A 17,500-nucleotide genomic window follows, 5' to 3' on the forward strand; every position below is an offset into this window, starting at 1 on the left:
TGTGTGTATGTGTGTGTGTGAGAGAGAGAGAGAGAGAGAGAGAGAGAGAGAGAGAGAGAGAGAGATATTCAGGAGAGAGATTCAGGAGAGGAGAGATATTTCCTGCTGAGATTAACAGTACACATTCTGTCCCATGGTGGTACAATCACACCCCAATCACACCCCTATCACACCCCCTCTCCTCTCATCAGAGTGCAATCAACACACCCTGCTTTACACACAGACACACATGCACGCACGCACACACACAGGAAGGCGCGCAGGCACGCATGCACACGCCCTGCTTCACACACACTCATACTGTACTCACTTGCAGCAACACACTCATGCACGCACACTAAATGCACTCACTTGCATGCACACACACACACACAGGCACGCACACACACACACCCTGCTTTACACACACACATACTCACTTACACACACACACGTACGAACACACGCATGTATGCATCCATGCACGCGTACACGCATGCACGCACGCGCACGCACGCACGCACGCACGCACGCACACACACACAAGCGCACACACACACACACACACACCCACCCTACCTCGGCCCATATTTACTACAATGACTTATTACCGTGATAACAGCTCATTTCATAACACACAGACCTGGTGAGAGAGAGAGAGAGAGAGAGAGAGAGAGAGAGAGAGAGAGAGAGAGAGAGAGAGAGAGAGAGAGAGAGAGAGAAGGCTGAATGACTTGCTGTAAGAGGTCCAGTAAATGTTTCCGCCTCTGCTTTGCTTGGGAACACAGTGATGTAATTGCACTTCTCGGTACAGCTTGCTGGGCCCTCCTCCTCCTCCTCCTCCTCCTCCTCCTCCTCGTTTTCTCTTCTCCTCTCCTCCTCCTCCTCCTCCTCCTCCTCCTCTCCTCCTCCTCCTCTTCCACTTCTCCTCTCCTCCTCCTCCCCCTACAGCGGCTCGCAGCTCTCTCTCTCTCTCTCTCTGGCGTTTGCTGGGCCCTCCTCCTCCCCTCCTCCTCCACTTTTCCTCTGCTCCTCCTTTTCCCCCCACCGCGGCACACAGCTCTCTCTCTCTCTGGCTCTTATTGACCAGATAGCATGAATGAGGAAACCAAATCCACACCGGCCTGCTCTGCTCTCCTCTGCTCTCCTCTCCTCGCTGCCATCAGATTGATTGCCATTGAGACTAGGGGAGCGGTGATCGTGAATGGTGTGCAGAAAATAGACCATTGTGTTGTGCACGGAGGAGTAGGGAGGTGGGGTGGTGGGTTGGTGTGGTGGGGTAGTAGGGTTGACAGGGACGGGGGTGGCTTTTCTTACTAAGGTTGTTTTGCTTCCCTTAAGTATCGCTGCTACTCGTCTGTAATGGTGTCGTGCAGCTGACGGTCATTTGTCCACGTGTGCGCATGCAGGCAGCTCACTTACAGTCGTCTCCATGTCTGCCCAACTGCACAAAAATTAAAAAAAAACTGATATTGCAAGTGAAATAATGAATTTCAAGAGTTGGTCAATTACATATGTAGGTCGTCACTAGACTCAAACAAGTCTACAGCCCCGGGGTAACTCTTCATAGTTTATTTCCAGAATGTAGGCGGCCCATTCACAAATGCTAGCTTTTTCGCGAATGCTTACCATTACCATCAAATTCAAAGTATTTATTAGGACCAGGATAATTATCCTTTTCATACATGAAAAGGTGGATCCTCTCCATATCCGCCATTTTGAAATTTTGGGAATACTGTATGTATACATTTTTAGCTGCAAAACTTAGCCTACTGTACATGGTAATGCTAGTAAATATCAGTTTATTACTCAGCAAATATTTATGAAAAGATAAAATTTGGCCATAGGCAGCATGATTTCAAGGAGCAGCAGTTGCCATACCTACTGTCCACAATCCCACACGGAGTACCTTTAACTTTGACTTGAATTGCCACGTTAATACATAGGTGCACACTCTTCCAAATCTGTTTCCACCGGACTAATAGACCAACCGACATAGTGGCTTGTGGCGTAACTGCATTTGACTAAAAACCTACACTGGTAGGCCTACTTGGCATCTGTGTGCAGTGGACATGTGTCTTCACTAGTGCACTTTTTTGGGTATGTTTTTCAATTTCAGACCTGGGGAATATTCCACAAAGCTGCTTGAAAAGTGAACTAGGTAAAGGTCAACCTTGAGGTAGTGGTAAATCATCTAATAGAAGAGCCTGGGGTCTGCATTTTCATAACTAAATGTTGCCTGGAGGTTTAGCATTATTTACGACTATTAGCAAGCTTTACCATGATTAGCAGGATTAAAACTTCCTGTAGGTTAACTTAGCCAGGTTTATCACTTAACCCTGTTCTCGGAATAAGCCCCCTGGACTACCCCACCCCCCTCCCCACCCCGAAAAAAACTTTTGTTGACATTATGCCATTGGATTATGGTCTACCCTCTAAGCATTTGTATTTGTATTCCCCAAGACGAAGAAACATTGAATGTGTTGACTATTCAATAAGCGTCTGGCCGCGCTTCTTTTTATTCAAACCATTAATTCTATTCAACAAAACCCGCAGCTCCCTCTCCAAAAAAACGGTGCAAAAATGTTGGCCAGCAGCCAGGCTGAATATGAATGACAGTATTATTATTATTATGCGCCGAATACCACCAACGAGAAGAGGCACTAAACAGATTGGCTTGCACGCATGGCCAGGGCCATTGACAGGACAAAGTCATCTGAAAGGGCCCACCACCCATTACATTTAATGTAATGAAGACCAAATTATGCCCACCATCTCCCTGGGCCCAGAACAACTAACCCCTTTGTCCCCCTTGTCAGCTTCCCTGTGCATGGCATGGCATGGAGTATTGGAGCTGCGTGGGTCCAGATGAGAAATTCAAATGAGCGGGAAACCGGTTAGTGAAAATGGGGGGATGGGGGGTGGGGGGATGCAAATGAGCCCAACTTGCTGGAATTGCTTGGCGCTCAGCTCAACATACAGTGTGGACCAGGGCCGAATTAAGATGACCTTGGGCCCCCAAGGCTACAGGTTGCTGTGGGCCCCCAACTCTCAAGTAGGCAAATTTCGTGACAAATTTCCTGGATAGTTTCATAATTTTGAGTTAGGAATTAAGGATAACATGCCTACCGACTGTACTGAACACAATAAATACATTTTCCAATATTGCATTGTCTCACAATTCTGCACTTTTTCACTGTTGACCAATCAGGGCCCCCCTGGCAGGTGGAGGGCCCTAGGCTGCAGCCGTATCTGGCCTGTGCATTAATCCGACTCTGGTGTGTACGGTAGCTCAAGAGGGCAATGATGCCATGCCAGCCGGGTACTCAGTCGTGTTTGTTTATGGCTTCCCAGCCGCCCCATGTGCTGGACTGGGGTGGGATATAGGGCCCGGGCACTTTTGGCCCCTCATAATTAGCGCGCAGAACTGACTCACCACCGGTGGGCCCCGCACTGTTGTGGGCATATTTTCAGAAATGTTTTATAATTTATATATATATATATATATACATACATATATATATATATATATATATATATACAGTATATAACATTTCTGAAAATAGGGGCCCACAAGGGTGCGGGCCCACCGGGAAATGCCCGCTCTGCCAGATGGGCAGTCCAGCTCTGCGTCCGCCCCATGTGCTGGTGTTTACCTCTCACCAGGTGAGGTCATTTTTTATTACTGTAAGTTCCCGTAAAGGGGCATCCCAAGCCCCGCCCCTGCCCAGTCCAATAACCCGATAGCGAGCGGAGACAGCCAAGAGTGGATTAGGCCACACTTACAGATAAAAAGATATAAAAAGACACTTGCTCACCACACACACAATTGCCGTCTTGCATAATCTTGCTCTGTTATTATGGCAATCATGTGTTTATGGAAGCGCCTACTGGCAGCTTGCCAAATCTGATAGCCAAGGTTATGCAGATGCTATAAACCCGCCTTAATACGCCCCTCAGATGGTGCCACTTCTTTGCGTGACCTGATTCATTTATTGTGTACTGTCTACATCTCTATCTGGTAGTTATTATTATTAATGGTACTCAGGGCCGTTGACAGCTTTTGCTTGGCCCAGGACAAAGTAATCTGAATGGGCCCCCCCCACCAAATACATACAATATAATGAGGATCCAATTCTGGGCCCCCTCTCTACCTGGGCCCAGGACAACTGAACACTTATCCCCCCTGCTGGCTTCCCTGATATGGTACTAAGGAAAGAAACAATAAGGAAATTGACTTGACAGTCGTAGCAACTATGAATTGTTGGGACTGTTGATATGGGAACTTTTTTTTTGTATCACAATAATCGCTCTGTAAATAATTAATCTTGCACATTTGGCATTTTAAGCAATTATTCATAAGTCCAACGTTTCAGCCGGATTTCTTTTTTTTCTTTTTTTTAAAGTATGTTTTGGGGGCTTTTGGGGCCTTTATTATGACAGGACAGTGTGAGAGGAGACAGGAAGTGAGCAGGAGAGAGATATGGTGTAGGGCTGGGAAATGACCCCGGCCGGACTCAAACCGTGGTCCCCATGGGCATGCAAGCAAAACTGTGGGGGGCTTAGCGCTCTGAACCTTGAAACAAAGTGAAAAGATGTTGGCCCACACCTACCCTCTCCAGACATAAATAACTTATAAACATTTCTTAGTGGTCTTTTTACGACTCCACTTGACACGACAGTGTGAGAGGTGGACAAGAACCGGGAATCGAACCCGGGTCAGCCGCGCGGCAACTTAGGATTTCCTTGTGAAAATTACTAGAACTGAGTGAATAGATCAAATGTTGTCAAGCACTAAAAAAAGTCTCGCTGCCTCTTTCGACTTGTAAAAGACTTGTATGATGCCTGCTATAAGGTAGAGTCTGAGTCAGACTTTCACAGTAAAACATGCAGTGTTAATACATGTTAATGCAGTGTATATATATGTAGGCTAGTCGGCGTTGAACCCTCGTGCCTCTTGGACTATGGGGTATGTTGAGGACACACCAGGATGTTACCAGGATGAACCTGCTGACGTTCACGTTGTCGTCATGGTTTGCAGAGAAAAAACAAGTATTTTGGGGTTCGCATTGCGAACCAACTTTCCGGTTCGTGAACGCTGGGATCTGTGGCGTGAACACGCCGGTCGGTTCGTGATTAGGAGAGGGAACGGGCACCGGCATGATTCTCAGTTGGCCTGAATGCATCTTCTGTGTGTGACGCAATTTTCTGCACACCAGCCTCAAGCGCGCTGTCTATGAAGCCACCATGTGCTGGCTTAAATCGTCCTATTTCATTGCTAATTTGTTAGTCAACCGCCTTTCTTCTTAATGACGCCAATGTTGCAATGAAGACTGACGCACTTCTTTTCAGATGATTGCTTCACATGTGCACATCAGAGAGGGATGATGGATGAATAAAATAAAACGCTTGTGAGTGACATGAAGTATAATAAAATGAGACATTTACATCTCCCCGCAAACACATTTACTTGTCCCCTCAAACACACATAACTCTATACTAGTGTGTAAGCCCTTGTCATAACCCTATACTAGAGCGTAAGCCCTTGTCATGACGGTGATGTATGTGGATCTCGCAACTTTGCTCAGCATGAGGCACATGTTGTGGTGAGGTGTAAGTGCATGCTACGGACAGGGGTGCCGACAGGGGGGGAGGTTAAAGGGGACAGCAGTCACGGGCCCATGGAGAGAGGGGGGGAGGGGGTCCTCAATACGTTGTAACTATTGGGCAGGAGGGAAGGGGGCCCTCTCAGATGACTTTGTCCTAGGCCCCTGCCAAAGCTGACAGCGGCCCTGTTGCTAAGGCAACTGCAGTGCCATGAATTGTGTGTTGTCTCCTCGTGTCCCTGGACATAAAATGGGCAGCGCTTGCCAAAACTGTAGGGGTTCCTCTCTCTCTCTCTCTCTCTCTCTCTCTCTCTCTCTCTCTCTCTCTCTCTCTCTCTCTCCCCCTCTCTCTCTCTGGCTCTCCCTGTCTTCTCTCTCTCTCCACAGGACATCCTCTGGAAGTTATTTTTGACCGGAGGGAGAGGGGGGCGATAATGCAGGGGAAAGGGGGGGCTGACTGAGCAACAGCAAGAGGGAGAGAGACAGACCGAGAAAGAGAGAGAGAGAGAGAGAGAGAAAGAGAGATGGGTCAAAGACGAGACGTGCATTTTTTTTGTTCCGCACTCATTTAACTATCAAAAAAGTAAATTAATGAATTTTGAATGTTATGCTGATAAACAGCATAGTCTGGTGTCTCATTTCAGTAACATTTAAAGAAAAATAATTGTGAATGTATGTGTTAAATAATCTCATAAAGTGCAAAAACGTCATTCAGTGTAATGGTCCGAACTTAAAAATCATCAATACATCCTTGAATAATTATGCAAAATGACGAACAAAATTCTTTTTTCACTCTCTGGGCATAATTCTAGAAGTGTTCTTGCTATTGTATCAAAAGCACGTTTCATTACCATTTTGTTTTGATATTCAAATCATCTGGGGACTTTTGTCCGGATTTTCAATTCCTTAGATATCATTCAGTGTAATAAGATCAACATGGTGCTTTTAAATCATAATAAAAAGTGATAGTCACACACAATATGTGACATCATCAAAGGGAACCCTAGGGACCCCTTAAGTGATGATGCAAAGGGAGAATCTTGTTCTTCAATAGTCAAAAATTCTGTATTTTTATCTTGTGGTAACAGCGTCCACAAAAACAGATGTCATTCAGTGAAATGTCAAAAAACACTTTTATACTCAGATATTCATCCAAACAAGCATATTTTCTAAATAGACATAGTAAACATTGTGGGTCAAAGTCATCGTCTCATGTAGGTGACTGACTGTGTGCTTGTAAAAAGGTAAAAATAAGGTGAAAAGTATTTGGTCGTCCTTCAGTGTAAGAGATGTCATTCAGTGACATGCAGTGTAAGGGCCATTTCATTCAGTGTAATCAGTTCATGGTTGTATATTAAGAATCAAAACGGCAATATAAGTTGCAATTTTACTCTAAGATACAATAATATGATGATACTACTTGAAATTATGACTTTTATTGTTATTTCCATTATAACCGTGTTATTGCCATGTAGCATCCATATTACTGGGTAGATTCTGGGATTTTGGAAGTTGTTCATGAATTATCAGAACACCCTAAGTCACAATCCCCGAAATATGCAGGTTAACAGACAAACATTTCTTTTTTATTGTTTTAGGCCTAAGTAGTAGCCTACCTCTAAGCTTGTGGTCTTGGAAGTTCTTCAAAACACATTTTAATGCCCCAATATTAAGTAAAATACCAATTATTTGACAACATCTATTTCTGTTGTCACTCATTCAGGACGTTGAGTACTGTAGTATGATGGTAACAATATGATAGCAATGAAAAGTAGCTGTTTATATAGGCTTTTTTGCCAAGGCATCATTCAGTGTAATAGTTGTGGTCATTCAGTGAAATGCACATTTTTATGTGAAAATAAAGTCAAATTCTTACGAAACTTATTTGTTTAGCACAACAAATGCGGGGGCATACAACAAATTAATAATTGTGCATTTTAAACTGATTTTCTCTTCAGTGGAAAAACTTCTTAAAGCCAAATGGGTGAAATGCACTCGGTGAAAGACTACAAACACTGCAAAAACTATTTGCAAATGCCTTTTACTAGAAATTTTAGGTTTGATGAAGACCTTAAATATAGGCCTTTACTATGGTATGTAGCTTATTTCAGTTTTTTAACGTCATCTATATGTTTTTTGCATTATCAACAGTTTAACACCGTATTACACTGAATGACATTTTATGGGTGAAAATGGGGTAAAATGCATGTTCCTTACTATTTTTTGAACAGAAAATAATAAACTTAATCACTCTACACTCCAATGTACCCAAAAAAGTTGAAGAACGGTGTCAGGGAATAGTTTTATTTTTTGGAGTCCTGAAAACCCTGTTTCGTCTTTGACCCAGATGGGGTTTGAGAGCGCAAGAGAGAGCGACATTTGCCATCTGACAGCCAGTGGGAGGTATGGAGATCTGGAGAGAGGGAGGGAGAGCTGCCTAGCGCTCTGCAGTGCTGCTTGAGAATGAGAATGAGGATGAGAATGAGAATGACGGTGTGTGTGTGTGTGTGTGCGTGCGTGCGTGCGTGCGTGCGTGTGTGTGTGTGTTGTGAGAATGAAGGCGATACGGGTGGCAGTGGCAGCCCCATGCAGATGTGTGTGTGTTTGTGTGTGTGTGTGTGTGTGCATGTGTGTGTGTGTGTGTGTGTGTGTGTGTGTGTGTGTGTGTGTGTGTGTGTGTGTGTGTGTGTGTGAGAATGAAGGCGGTACGAGTAAGGGCAGCAGCGGTGGCAGAGGCAGCCCCATGCAGCTTGTGGACCTCAATGCTTTATGGTGCAGCCTGACTGCGCGCTTCAGGGAAACCATGTGACTTTCCACACGGCAATTGAAGGGGCGAGGGAGACAGACAAGGGGAAGGGGAAGGGGAAGGGAGGGGGGACTGGAGAGAGCGAGAGAGAGAGAGAGAGAGAGAGAGAGAGAGAGAGAGAGAGAGAGAGAGAGAGAGAGAGAGAGAGAGAGAGAGATGTGGAGAGGGTAATAAGGGGAGGGGGAGGGGGAGAGGGAGTCCAAATGGAGAAAATAGTGGTTTACTGCACACGGAGCGAGTGTGAGTGAGAGAGAGGGAGGGAGAGAGAGAGAGAGAGAGAGAGAGAGAGAGAGAGAGAGAGAGAGAGAGAGAGAGAGAGAGAGGTGGGAAAAAAAGAGAGACAGACAAAGAGAAGGACAGTGAAGGACAGGCCAGTGAAAGGCATTGCTGTGATGTGGTAAGGGTTGGTTAAGGAAGTGAGGCCATTGGCAGCGTCAAGAAGAGGCTTGGTGTGCATTCCAATATGCACACTCCCGTCCTCCACTTGTGCTTGTGTGCTTATGCACACACCCCGCCTCCTGGCCCCCCTCCATGGAGAAAACAATGAAGTTTAAGTTTTAAGCCTAGCCACAACACCTTTTGGGGACTGATTGCAAATGAGAAAATGACATTGGAATTGTGCTTTTGCAAGATATTGAATCAATTTTCCGTCGTCAGTCACATTATCATGAGGTCACAAGCAGGCAAGTGAGCAAGGGAGGACGGAGGTCCGCAGATTGGAATAATCCACCCATGGTGCTATGAGGGTTCACTGGTTTTGCTGCACACGTATGAGCACTTTACGTGCTCAGCTCATTGTCTTCTGGTCAGTAAAAAGTGTTTTTTATAACCTTACGGCTCTGGGTTTAGCTTGTTTACTATTGTAATTGCTATATTGCATTGCCAAAGTTGTTACACGGACACCAACAGCAATATCAAAGAGATCTAGATAGATGGATAGATAGATCGGAAGGCAGCGGTTAGATTGTGCAATAGAAGGTAGGGGAGAGAGAGAGAGAGAGAGAGAGAGAGAGAGAGAGAGAGAGAGAGAGAGAGAGAGAGAGATAGACAGAGAGAGAGAGAGAGAGAGAGAGAGAGAGAGAGAGAGAGAGAGAGAGAGAGAGAGAGAGAGAGAGAGAGAGAGAGAGGGGGGGGAGAGAGAGAGAGAGAGAGAGATTTGCCAACTGTACACTTAACATATTAGTATGGTACTCTATAAATTTGAATATGAGAGTAGGAAGAGAGATAGCCTTAATAGAGACCTTAAGTGTTGCACAACAGCACCACAGTTCCCTGAGCAACGTGCATAAATCACATAACGATTCCTCATCTGCATCTCATTTGCTTTAATTACATCCAACAAGTACGAGCACAAACACGACGGGACCCTGAACAAGAAATCCACAGCAAGGATCCTGAAGTGCACATGGTGGCGGCGGATGGAGACAAGAGCACAGGGGTGTCACTGTCGTGCAGGGGGCTAAAGTGTCACTGAGTTACCAGGGCCCCATGTAGGCCTATATAGGGGCCCCGGCCCATGCACAGTGTCTGATTTATTGTAGGCTATAGATATCGCTGGGGTTGGGGCATGGGAGCTGATTTTACACTGTAGGGCCCACAATTTGCTGCTGCTACTCCCCTGTAGAGGAATGACATGCCTCCATGTTTTGAATGAGATGTTTGCTTGTGAAGTACCGTAAAAGCAGCAGCAGGGCTAATGAATTTGTGCACGTCACGCTAAAACACAGTTAAGGAGTTGTTACGCTAAGGGGTTGTTGTTGTGCTAAAGCATCCCCATCTGTTGAGGGCAGGGCCGCTGACAGCTTTTGCTGGGCCCGGGACAAAGTAATCTGAAAGGGCCCCCTTCCTAATACATACAATGTAATGGGGACCCAATTCTGGGCCCCCTATCTCCATGGGCCTGGGACAACATACCCCTTTGTCACCCCCACCTGTCGGCAGGCCTGGTTGAGGGTGGAGTGGAGTGGAGTGCGGAATAGTTGAAGCCCAGCTGCAGAAACTCAATGAGTAAGGGGAAGGCAACAGGGGTAGGGAAACGGGGTTGGTTACCCAGGGCCCAGGCAGAGAGGGTGGCCCAGAATTGGATGCCCGTTGTATGTATTGAGTGGCGCACTTCGTTTCCTGTGCATTTTGTATCTGCTAGTGATGTTGGCTATGATTATGTCCTTGATTGTTAGTCGCTTTGGTTAAAAATCGTCTACTACTTGCAATATGATGTAATGTAACCAGTGGGGGCCTTTTATATGACTTCGTCCTGGGCCCGATGTCCAAAGTTGTCGGCGGCCCTGTGTACGCATAATAAGAAAGTCCTCCAAGAGCCGTGTGACTGCTCGCTTCATTTGTTTACTAAAGCAAACAGTAGCAGTGGAATAGAAGTGTCCCCGGCAGCCTGACGATAATAATTCCTCATTTCGTTGACAGACATTATTGTGGAACTGGAACCATGGCAATCAGCAGGCACGCAACCAAAAAGGCCACCGCCCCGAATCTGAATCATGCATAATAATTAAAGAGACATTGTGGAGTAGTTGCGTGTGAATGCAAGAGCACACGGGGGCACTTGCATGGACACATACACGCTACCGAATCGTGTGTAGTTAAAGGTGCCCTTGTGTAATATGCTTAGCAGTTATTTTTCCAGAATTCATGCTGCCCATTCACAAATGTTTTTTGACCAATATTTACCACCAACATCAAATTATACGTATTCATTATGACTGGGAAAATTGCACTGTTCATACATGAACATACATTTTGATTTTTTAGAAAAAGACACATTTACCGACAAAACCTACTTTGGAAATACACATGAACATTAGTTTAGAATTTGGTAAATATTCATGAAAATATCAAATTTGGGAAATTCAGTACAGTTTCAAAGACCAGCATAGTTGCAATACTTACTCTGCCCACCATCCTACACAGTGCACCTTAAAGAAACATTGTAGCATGTGTAAGAATGAATGAGTTTCATGTGACCAGACTAAGAACATGTGGATGCACTTGAATGGACACATAGACACATGACAAATAGACATGCACCAACACAAGAAATGTGGTAACCACACACACACACACACACACACACACACACACACACACACACACACACACACACACACACACACACACACACACACACACACACACACACACACACACACACACACACACCAACACTGGCACGACAGTAAACCAGAGGAGGGCAGACTAGTCTGGTCTGTCCAGTTCAGTGTGTCTCCCCATTAAGTGGTTATGGGAATGTGAGAGTGTGTTTTAGTCTAATCGCTCCCCGGGGAGTCTGGCCAGCGTACAGTAATTAAAATAGCTGAATAATTAATCCCTCTTACACATTAGCAAGACATTAATACACACAGCGTTTGTCTCACTGCTTACTGAGTACCGTCTCCATGCCATGCCACACCACACCACACCTCTCCACTCCACTCCTCTCCTCTCCTCTCCAATCCACTCCCCTCCAATCCTCTCCAATCCTCTCCTCTCCTCTCCTCCCCTCTCCTCTCCTCTCCTCTCCTGTCCTCTCCTCTCCTCACTACCCTACTCCACTCCACTCCACTCCTCTCATCTCCTCTCGTCTCCCCTCCTCTCCTCTTCACGCCATTCCTTTCCTCTCTTCTCTTCTCTTCTCTTCTCTTCTCTTCTCTTCTCTTCTCTTCTCTTCTCTTTTCCTCTCTACTCCACTCCACTCCACTCCACTCCTCTCCTCTCCTCTCCCCACTCCTCTCCTCTCCCCCCTCCTCTCCTCTCCACTCCTCTCCTCTCCACTCCACTCCTCTCCTCTCCCCTCTCCACTCCACTCCTCTCCTCTCCTCTCCTCTCCTCTCCTCTCCTCTCCTCTCCTCTCCTCTCCTCTCCTCTCCCCTCCCCTCTTCACTCTCTCCTCTCCTCTCTACTCCTACCTCCTCTCCTCTCTTCTCCTCCTCCCTCTCCTCTCCTCTCCTCTCCTCTCCTCTCCTCTCCTCTCCTCTCCTCTCCTCTCCTCTCCAATCCACTCCCCTCCAATCCTCTCCTCTCCTCTCCTCACTACCCCACTCCACTCCACTCCACTCCTCTCATCTCCTCTTGTCTCCCCTCCTCTCCTCTCCTCTTCACACCATTCCTTTCCTCTCTTCTCCTCTCTTCTCTTCTCTTCTCTTCTCTTCTCTTCTCTTCTCTTCTCTTCTCTTCTCTTCTCTTCTCTTCTCTTCTCTTCTCTTCTCCACTCCTCTCCTCTCCCCTCTACTCTACTCCACTCCTCTCCACTCCACTCCTCTCCTCTCCTCTCCTCTCCTTTCCTCTCCTCTCTTCTCCTCTCCTCTGCCCGTCTGACTCTAATTTAGTGCTACAGCAGGTCCACTCAACAACCTTACTCACAGCACACCTCATCCCATCCCATGCCCCCACTGTGTAAATACACACCATGCCCCCAGACACACACACACACACACGCGCGCGCGCGCACACACGCACACACGCACGCACATACACACACACAGACACCCACACACACACACACACACACACACACACACACACACACACACACACACACACACACGCACACACACAGACACGCACACACACACACACACACACACACACACACACACACACACACACACACACACACACACACACACACGCACACGCACACGCACACGGACACACACACACACGCACACGCACACGCACACGCACACGCACACACACGAACACACACACACACACACACACACTTCTTTTCACATTAGCAAGAAATTACATGTAATAGACTCTGTGGTACACAGCATCTGTCTCACCAGTGAGTTTGCTTTGCCCATCCTCCCCTGGCCACTCCCCCCCCCCCTCTCTCATTACCTGTAAGTCCACTGCACTCACTGACACTGACACTGACTACCTAATCACTCCATGCCCCTCAGACACATTACTGCTTCAGGAAACCATTTGTGATATTTATTTCAATAATCATAGTAAATGTTTCATTTCTGTATGAATATCTTTAGTTTAGTCTAGTTGAAACGGCATGTATGAGACCATACTTGCTTTTGAAGTTTCTAACAACAACCTGTGGGGTTTTAACTGTAACTGTGTTTTTTTTTTTAGCTTGATGACGGCCTAGGACAGTGTTTCTCAAACAGTTGACAGGTGGTCCCTGAACATTTTTTTGGGAACAAAATGGTCCTCGGTCCTCCTAATTTGACACAGCTAATTTTGATGCAGATCACTTACAATCACTTTTTTATTCACATTACAAGCCTGTCTTATTGTGGTGAAAATATGACTTCAGCATTATTTTTATCTTTGTAATAATATTACAAATGTAGCCTACTTGTCTTGGAAAAGCAGAAGTCCCCTGGCAGACCACCTGAGCTCTGTCGTGGACCACCAGTGGTCTCCTGACCACACTTTGAGAACCACTGGTCTAGGATGACACTGAAGATGAAGGTGTTTCTTTTTCCTTCCACAGAGAGCCATGTGAGTAGCGGGAACCAAACCAGTGTTCTTGGCTTGAGAAATGTTTGTACTTGTCACATATAAAACCTGAAATCTAATTTATTGGAGCAGACGTGAGGTGAGGAGCAGGAAAGAGGGGCTGCGGATTCCGGTAAAGGTAACCTGGTTGCATCATCAGCCCTCAAAATAACACATAGTGTTCCGAGCATAAAGGTACACTGCGTAGGATGGTGGCCAGAGAAGGTATTGCAACTGCTGCTCATTCAAACTGTGCTGCCTAATTCCAAATTGAGCTTTTCATGAATATCCTCCTGACTACCAGGGGAAAAAAGTTTAAAAATCTGTTTTTTTTTTTTCCTTCCCCAATTGTTTGAAGGCAGAAAATGAGATTGACAACCTTTTTTTCGATTTTTTATTTTTTATTTTAAAGATTTAATGTGTCCATTACAGTGGACATTGGAAGGCCGTACATTGAAAATGTACCTTAATTGCTATCAATCAATCTGGATGAAAAAGCATAACAATCAGTTTAATAATTAGTAAATTTGAGCATTTATGAGTTTACAATGAGTGTTTTATTGGTTTGAGGTGGAAACTGGATGTGTCTGTGACCATTATCATTCATGCAGGTCATCTCAAGTCAAAGCAATTTTGTTTTAAGCAACTGGACTTGCAGTTGAAGCTTGAATGACATGTGGTCCCTCAACTGAGAACTTTCACCAGAGTTGACTAATTTTATAGTTCTGATGTGTGAAATATGGGTTATTATCTTTGGAACCAACATGTGTTCATGTCTATAGGATTAATTTAGTCTTAATTTAATTTTTGGTTGAAATATTGTCCTGCAAAGTTCAGACACACATCAGAGTCATGCTCCACATGGGGCGACAAATGCATCAATAGGGAACGTTCTGCTTATTCTGATTCTACTTGTCCTGCTTGAAATGAATCCTAAGAGGTCTCTGAATCTTCAGCATCTTCCTCAAACATCACATCTCTAGGATTATTTATCAATAATGTGCTGTAAAGTGTCTCTCCTTCTGATTCTGATTCTGACTTTCTGACTAGAAAAATGCTAACAAAATATAAGATGTCACTACCAATGTCCATTTTAGAGGACATTTCTTTAACGCCTAAATATGGGAATTAAATAATGTTACATTCATTTAGAAATGGTTTAATTGTGCTCTGAAGAGATTGAAATAACATATAAAGCTGATGTTTTAAGACAATAATTGCCCACTTTAAAGTATAATGCATTTACTTTCCCTTTAGCCAAAAGCGGCCTATTTTTAATGGACACCATTTTCCTTGCAAAGAAATAGAAAGTTCCCAAAACCCCACCCCTACACACATGGTATCATTGGAAAGCTCTGAATGTCCTCTTCAAAGACCATTGGGAGTTAGCACAGTAGTGTGTATGGGGTGGGAGATATTGCGGTTTACAAATGTCCTCTAGAGAGGACAAAAATGAACTGCTGGTAGTCAGGAGGATATTTACTAAATAATGAACTAATATTTTAACCTGATTTACATCATCTTTATATCAGATGGCAAGAGTCAGGTAACTAATATTGAGCACTATGACCAAAGTCAGCTGGGCAGGATTTCAGAAAAATGACACATCTTCAAGTACTGTCAAGTCAAGGTGTCTCAGACACTGACTAATGAAAAGTTTCGTTGCAAAATGAAGTATATCCCATTTTGGAACATGTTGGGAAATTGACATTTTTGTATTAGGCATTCCACTGCATTGCATTGTCAAATGCATTTTATATAGGTTAAGTGTAAAAAGTACAGCACATTCTCAAAATACTTGAATAGCAACAATTCACACATAGATGACAGGACTTCGGAACAATCTTTTCCAATGATAGAATGCAAAAGTCAAAATACATCGTTTTGCAATGAAACTCTTCAGATGATCTGCATGTCATCAATAAAGTCGAAAAAGACAAAAAAAAGAAAGAAATCTGTCTGTCTCCTACATGATGGGCTGAAATGACAGCATGAAGCTGCTCAGTCTGATCACAGCCTGCGAATGCTTTGAAAAGAGTGAGCAGCAGGGCCCTAAATTAACATTTTTCATCATGAGCCAAAAATGGCAAGATGAAATCTTACTAGACAAACACACACTCACTAATGGGTCAAAGTGACTAGTAAGTTGGTATTTTCTGCCAAAACGAAATTTCACCATAATTTGACCGGTTGGCTGGTGTTACGTAATTTAGAGCCCTGTTGACCAGTATTGATGAAGATGTAAGATGGCATGTTTACCAAACACATTACAAAACGATGGTGGCTTAAGTGGTAGGGGAGCCTGTTTCACAACCGGAAGGTTGCAGGTTCAAGCCCTGCTCTGCCTGACCCCATTGATGTGTCCTTGAGCAAGATACTTAACCCCAATTGCTCCTGGTGGTAGGGTGGCTACGTGTAAGCCACTACCACTGTGGTGTGAATGGGTGAATGTGAGGCATGCAATGTAAAACGGTTTGAGTGCTCGAAAGAGTGGAAAGGCGCTATGTAAATGCAGTCCATTTACCATATTTAATACATCACTGATTTAAACATTTTTAAAACCTTTATGTTAATAGAAATATTATGTCCATGTTCTTCTACTATGTTTGTGTATGATTTGCACAATTATTTACAGTTCTACCTAAGTTAATTAACAAACAAATCATATGATCAAAATTTGTTTTTATAATAAAACATCTGGCTTTCACTTACTCTGCAAGCATACCTGTACTTCCTCCTTCTCTCAAAGTGATTACCGGAATTCTAGGCATGTTTCTGGGACACCGCACACACACACACACACACACACACACACACACACACACACACACACACACACACACACACACACACACACACACACACACACACACACACACACGGAAATGCAACCAAACCAACACACACACACACGTGCGCGCACACACACACACACACACAAACACACACACACACGTGCGTGCGCACACACACACACACACACACACACACACACACACACACACACACACACACACACCGACCAAATTCTGCGATAAGCCTACATTTATCTATATTTTCTTATCTCAAATAGATGAATGATCACCCACTTGACTCGGTGATCAACAAAAACTTCAGCCTACTCGATTTATTTGTGGACACTGTACTGTACTGGCTGCAATCAGCCCACGGTATCTAAATCAGGTCGGCTGCCAAGTCCCATATTCAAATGCAAGTGAAAGGCTATTATCAGAGCCAGTTCGGATGAATGCAATCCTGTTTGAGGAGGAACAAAAACAAAGCAGAAAAAAAAAATGACGAGAAGAAAATTGGCCCGAGTCCCAGCCCTTCCAAGAAGGCTCCGGTTTGTTTACTCAACTTGTTTTCTCTCATGGACAGGACAAACATCTGAAGAGGAACGAACGTCCCTAGGGCATGGCATGGCAATGGCATGGCTTTCGCAGACATCCTCAAATGTTTTTTTGTGTGTGTGTGTGTGCACAGACGTGTTTTGCCGGTCAGTGTGCCTTGCTCAGTGTGCAACCTCTGTGGACATTGAGGAAGGCACATCTGAAAACCAAACACGTCTGTGTACAAAAAAAATAAAAACATTTTGATGCAAGGTGTGTCCTTTTATGTTGCTTTTGAAATGTTTTAT

The sequence above is a fragment of the Engraulis encrasicolus genome, chromosome 17 (assembly GCF_034702125.1).
Source record: "Engraulis encrasicolus isolate BLACKSEA-1 chromosome 17, IST_EnEncr_1.0, whole genome shotgun sequence".
NCBI classification, from domain to species: domain Eukaryota; kingdom Metazoa; phylum Chordata; class Actinopteri; order Clupeiformes; family Engraulidae; genus Engraulis; species Engraulis encrasicolus.